Below are 6,717 nucleotides of genomic sequence, written 5' to 3' on the forward strand. Positions count from 1 at the left end.
GTGAGCCACTGCATTCAACCAGAATCTTTTCAATGATAATTCCAGAGTCAAAGTCTAGGATAGCTGCATCTGATTGGCAGTGCCAGCATCTGGCCACAAAGGAGGCTGGGAAAGCACATGTCTGGAGTTTTCAGCCTCTATAGTGAAAAATGGAATCTGCTTCATGTAAAATTCACAAAGTAAGAAATCCTCAGATGCTGAGCAGCCTCCACCCCAACTTCCTAAAAAAAAGAAATGTCCACCTACAGCTCACCAAAGCTAGAGGGCATGAAAAGGCAAGGGACTGATCAGTGGAGAGATCAAGGAGTGGCCCAGGGCAGTTGAAAGAGCCTCTAGAGCTCTTCTTGTGGGCAGCACAAGAGCTGTAGCTAGCGGGTGGGAGCCATGGCAGGACAAGCATTTAGAAAGTTTCTTCTGCTCTTTGACTGAGGTTGAAAGGAGCACAGGTGAAACTGTAACCAAGGGAGGCATTATGATTCCAGAAAAATCTCACGGAAAGGTATTGCAAGCAACAATGGTGGCTGTTGACTTGGTTGCCAGAGGAAAGGGTGGAGAGATTCAAGCAGTTAGTGTGAAAGTTGGAGGCACCTCCAGCATATGGAGGCACCAAAGTAGTTCTAGACAACAAGGATTATTTCTTATTTAGAGATGGTGACATTCTTGGAAAGTATATGGACTGAAGCAAATCACTGCTGGAATGTCATCAAGGCTGGGCACGGTGACTCACACCTATCATCCCAGCACTTTGGGAGGCCAGGGTGAGAGAATTGCCTGAGCTCACGGGTTCAAGACCAGCTGGGACAACTTGGTGAGACCTCATCTCTACAAAAAATCAAAAAATTAGCGGAGCATGGTGGCACGTGCCTGTGGTTCCGGTTACTTGGAAGGCTGAGGTGGAAGAATTACCTGAGTCCAGCAGGTTGAGGCTGTGGTGGTCGTCAGCGTGCCACTGCACTCCAGCCTGGGCAACAGAGTGAGACTGCAACTCCAAAAAAAAAAAAAAGAAATGGCATCAACATGAAACTGCCCGTTCCACTGAAGTTGTGAGATAATTCATCATGTAAATCATTTTCATCATGTAAATAATCATGTTTCTTTTATAATAAACTAAGAAAAAAAGGGGAAAAAAAAGAAAGAGCCTCTAGGAAGACTGAGAGGAGAATTTGAGGAGAAAAAGGCAAGGTACTGAGTGCTTTGGAGAATTCTAGAGAAAGTAGAAGTGGTTTTGTATTTGTAAAGAAAGTGGTGTTCTAGGCTGGATGAGGTGGTTCACCTATAATCCCAGCACTTTGGGAGGACTGCCTGAGCCCACAGGTTCGAGACCATCCTGGGAAACTTGGTGAGGCCTCATTTCTACAGTAAATCAAAAAATTAAGCTGGGCTCAGTGGCTCAGCCTGTAATCCCGCGCCTTTGGGAGGCTGAGGTGAGTGGATTGCCTGAGCCCGCGGGTTTGAGACCCGCCTGGGCAGCGAGACCTCATCTCTACCATAAATAAAAAATCAGCCGGGCGTGGTAGCGCGCGCCTGTAATTCCAGCTACTCGGAAGGCTGAGGCGGAAGGATCGCCGGAGCCCAGCAGGTCAAGGCTGCGGTGGCCAGGAGTGGCCACTGCACTCCAGTCAGGGTGACCGAGTGAGACTTCAACTCAAAAAAAAAAAAAAAAAATTAGCTGGGTGTGGTGGCACATGCCTATAGTTCTAGCTACTTGGAAGACTGAGGGGAAGGATCGCCTGAGCCCAGCAGGTCGAGGCTGCGGTCGCTGTGAGCATGCCACTGCACTCCAGCTTGGGCGACAGAGTGAGACTCCAATTCAAAAAAGAAAAAAGTGGTGTTTTTTCTGACAGTCTTACTGATTAAAAAAATAAGCCCAGCCTGAGCAACATAGTGAAACCTAGTCTCTACAAAAAATAAAAAAATTAGCTGGGCATGGTGGCATACACCTGTAGTCCCAGATACCCAGGAGGCTGAGTCAGAAGGATCCCTGAGCCCAGGAGGTTGAAGCTGTAGTGAGCCATAGATTATGCCACTGCACTCTAGCCTGGGCGACAAAGTGAGACCCCACAACTCAAAAAGAAGAAGAAGAAGGAGGAGGAGGAGGAGGAAAGAAGAAGGAAGGAGGGGGAGGAAAGAAAGAAAAAAGAAGGAAAGAAGGAAAGAAAGGGGTGTTTGGTGACCTCATCAAGAGCTATTTTAGTCGAGTGTAGATGTAGAAGACTATCACAGGAGAAAATGAGTGTAAACACATGGAGGAATTTGTCCCCCCAAATTCTAGACATCACAAAAATACGATCCTATATCATCAATTCATCACTCATTCCGTGGCATGATTTGGCTGTGGTTCCACCTATGTAGGGAAGAGAAGTAGAACATTACCAGGATAGATTTAAGAGGTGGTAAAGTTTGCTGTTCTCTTGAAAATGTTACAATCAGGTAACCCCCTAGGGTCCCCTCCCACTGTGGGAGCGTTTCTGTCCTCTTAATAAATCCCGCTTTCAAAAAAAAAAGGAAATGTTACAATAAAATTCTTCAAAATAACAAAAGAAATATGCATTTATCACAACCAGGGCATAGCAGTCATTTTTCCTTCATCCATAATTGCCCCTTCTTCTCAGCCCATGGATTTGGATGGAATCAACCCCAAACTAGATCCAGGAAATGCTCAGGAAGAGTGTACTATCCCTTGGCTATAGAAATGGATTCAAGTTGGGTAAATTCAAAAGGATGCAGTGATGCTTTTCTGGAAGGAAAGTAGGTGCTATTTTCAGCAGGATTTGACCCTAAAATGATTTGAGACTGGGATCACTGTGGCCCTGTTGCCATCTGAGAAAGAGCTAACACAGAAGAAGCAGGTGCTCAGGGAAGAGAAACCAGGCCCTTGGCAACACCATTTGAGCCTTGGAACCACCCACTCCGCACCTTTCTCCAGGCTTTTACAAAGGAAGTATTTATTGGTTTGTTTTTACCAAAGTGGAATCATATTATATACATCATTTTGCTACTTGTTCTTCTGTCACTTAATACATCATCATTGCCTTTTAAATCTCATAATTTAACAATTTAAGAGTCCCAGAACAGTGTCCTGTGATTTATTTTCATATTGATTGATAAGGGATTCTTTTCTCCCTGACACCAAATATATGGCCTTTTCCAGCATCAATACTCCAAATCTGTGGTTCTCCCACACCAACTGTGTACCCAACAATTCAATCCTGAAACTAACTCCTGGAGTGCAGAACCCACAGATTAAGGACTCAGTCCCACAAGATTGCCCCCCACTTTAGATGCCAGTCACAAGTATTTCTCCCCAGGAGACTAACTTGGCTACAAAGTCAAGGGTGCCCACAACCTCTGCTCTGCCCCACCCTCCGCAGGTTTGATAATTCGCTAGATTAGGGGTCCCCAAGCTCCACACCACAGACCACTACCCGTCAGTGGCCTGTTCAAAACTGGGCAGGCACAGGAGGTGGTGAGCAGCAGGTGAGTGGAGCTCTGTTTGCTTTTAGATCAGCTGCGGCATTAGATTTTGATAGGAGCCTGAACCCTGTTGTGAACTGCCCATGCCAGGGATCTAGATTGTGTGCTCCTTATGAGAATCTAATGCCTGATGATCCTCCCTTCACACCCACCCCACCCCTGTCTGGGGAAAAATTGCCTTCCACGAAACCGGTCTCTGATGCCTAAAAGGTTGGGGACTGCTGCGCTTTATAGATGACTCACAGGATTAGGGAAAGTCACCTACTATTAAGGGGATACAGAGACGATATGAAATAGGGGGGAACACCCCCCTCCCAGAACTGGGCTGTGTTCACCAGTTTGAGAGCTTATTCTATGTCATTGTTCAAGAGTTTTTATAGAGCTCAGTCTCTACTCCGCCCCATCCCCCATTGGTGTTGGGGGAGAGGGGGCTGAAAATTCCCACCCTCTAATCATACATTTGTTCTTTCTGGTGGTAACTCTATATTTAGCATTTAACTGGACCTGCCAAACTAATTAACAAAGTAGCTACACCATTTTGCAATCCCACCAGCAATATATGAAGGTTCTCATTTTGCTATATTCTGATCAACACTTGTTACTGTCTTTTTAGTTTTAGCCACCCTAGTGGATGAAGTAGTATCTTGTGGTTCTGATTTGCATCTCCTTAGTGACTAAAAAAATTTCTTTTCTTAGTCTAAATTCCTCCACCCTCCAAAAAATAAAAATAAAAATACAAAGACAAATAAATAAATACACATTTAAATTAAAAGGAGAAGACAAAGGTTTAAGTTCTTTGCTTTACTTCTAACTTCTCCTTTCTTCTCTGACTCAAGGAATTTTTTTATTTTAGAGCTGTAGATAAAAAGACCTGTCTCAGAAATTTTTCTTACACAATTATTTTCATAAAATGTATGATGGGATTTCGGGCTTCTGGGTTTTTATACTAAAAACTTTTTTCTCAAACTATGTTTTCTGTCATATGTTTGAAATAGCAAAAAAAAAATTTTTCTAGGCGAGGTCTCACTCTGTCACCCAGGCTGGAGTACAGTAGCATGATTTCAGCTCACTACAGCTTCAACCTCCTAGGCTCAAGTGATCCTCCCACCTCAGCCTCCCCAGTAGCTGGGATTATAGGCATACACTACCATGCCCAGCCATGTATTTATTTATTTATTTATTTTTGTAGATATGAGGTCTTGCTACTTTGCCCAGGTAGGTCTTGAACTCCTGGGCTAAAACACTTTTCCTTTCTCTGCCTCCCAAAGTGCTGGGATTACAGGCATGAACAACTGTGCCAAGCCTAAAATAGCAATTTTTATTTTTTATATTATTTATTTACTTTTTTTGAGTTGGGATTTCACTCCATTGCCCAGGCTGGAGTGCAGTGGCATGATCACAGCTCACCACAACCTCTACATCCTGGCTTCAGGTGATCCTTCTGCCTCAGCCTCCAGAGAAACTGACACTACAGGCTCATGCCACCACACCCAGCTAATTTAAAAAAAAAAAAAGAAAACTTTTAGTAGAGGCAAGGTCTCACTAAGTTGCCTAGTCTGGAAATAGCAATTGTGTTGATGAACACATGAAAAGACACAATTAAAACAGTAAAAAGGCAAGCCACTAACCTGGAAGAAAACATTTGCAGTGCATGTAACTGGCAAAGGATACATATCTATAACACATGAAGAATTTTTCAAAATCAATGTGAAATAGAGAGATAGAAATAGGTGGGAGAGCCAGGCTCGGTGGCTCAGCCTGTAATCCCGTGCCTTGCGAGGCTAAGGTGAGTGGATTGCCTGAGTTCACGGGTTCAAGACCTGCCTGGGCAACTTGGTGAGAACTCATCTCTACAATAAATAAAAAACTAGCCGGGTGTGGTAGCACGCACCTGTAGTTCCAGCTACTTGGAAGGCTGAGGCGGAAGGCTGAGGCGGAAGGATCGCCGGAGCCCAGCAGGTCAAGGCTGCGGTGGCCGGGAGCGACCACTGCACTCCAGTATGGGCGACAGAGTGAGACTCCAACTCAAAAAAAAAAAAAAATAGGTGGGAGAATTGAACAGGCAATTCACAAGAAGATATTTAAGTGACCAATAAATATAAAAAAGATACTCAATTTCATTTATCATTTGGGACATGGAAATTAAAATCACGATTAAATAACACATCGATTGTATCTGTGGGATTTGAATTTAGAGAAGTGACTGAATGATGACACAGTGAGGCTAATGTCATAGAAAGATTTTTACTTCTTACAGATTCCAGGAGAAGGAGACATGGAATGCCACACTACAGAAATTTAGGAGGGAGAAGCAGGAGCAAGGGGAAGGCACAGACCACAGCTATTATGGGGATATGCAAGAGGAGTAGTAAATAGCTTGGGATTGGCTACTTTGAATAATTTTACTCATAGTGATGGTCTCTAGTTGTCTGACCCAGACAATTTAGGGAAGGGAGAATATTGGCTTGATGTTAGAGGAGGGGGTGGTTGGGGTATGGACTCAGGATTGGTTGAAAGATTTTATTTTTTTTTTAATTTTATTTTTTTATGGACATGGGGTCTTATTTCATTGCCCAGGCTGGTCTTAAACTCCTGGCATCAAGTGATCCTCCCACTTCAGCCTTCCAAAGCACTGGGATTGCAGGCATGAGTCACCATGCCTGTCTGGTTGGAGGATTTATAGTACAATTTAAAAAATATGTTTGCAAAAGCTAGATCCCAGGGAGATGTAAACAACTTTGGCCATTAGTTTGGCTCTGTGATTAATGGATGCCAAATAGACAAAAGAATCTAAAAAAAAAAACCACAGAATAGCACTACATCGCCAGGCAAGTGGCTCACGCCTATAATCCCAGCACTTTGGGAGGCGGAGGAAAGAGGATTCCATGGGTTCCAGACTAGCCTGGGTAACATGGCAAGACCTCATCTCTAAAATAAATCAAAGAAATTAGCTGGGCATGGTAGCGCATGCTTGTAGTTCCAGCTACTCAGAAGGTTGAGGTGGAAGGATCGCCTGGGCCCAGCAGGTCAAGGCTGCAGTGGCTGGGAGTGTGCCACTGCACTCCAGCCTGGGTGACAGTGAGACTCTGACTAAAAAAAATAAAAATAAGCTGGGCTCGGTGGCTCAGCCTGTAATCCCGCGCTTTGGTAGGTTGAGGTGAGTGGATTGCCTGAGCCCGCGGGTTCGAGACCGGCCTGGGCAACTTGGCGAGACCTCATCTCTACAATAAATCAAAAAATTAG

The 6,717-nt window shown here is 44.3% G+C and overlaps 1 pseudogene; it reads left to right on the forward strand.

Moving 5' to 3' along the window:
• The first annotated feature begins 384 nt into the window (after nucleotides 1–384).
• Nucleotides 385–680, forward strand: LOC103263830 (annotated as a pseudogene).
• Nucleotides 681–6,717: the final 6,037 nt, after the last annotated feature.

The sequence above is a fragment of the Carlito syrichta genome, unplaced genomic scaffold (genome assembly GCF_000164805.1).
Source record: "Carlito syrichta isolate Samal-C Ts95f unplaced genomic scaffold, Tarsius_syrichta-2.0.1 Scaffold305282, whole genome shotgun sequence".
Classification (NCBI taxonomy): domain Eukaryota; kingdom Metazoa; phylum Chordata; class Mammalia; order Primates; family Tarsiidae; genus Carlito; species Carlito syrichta.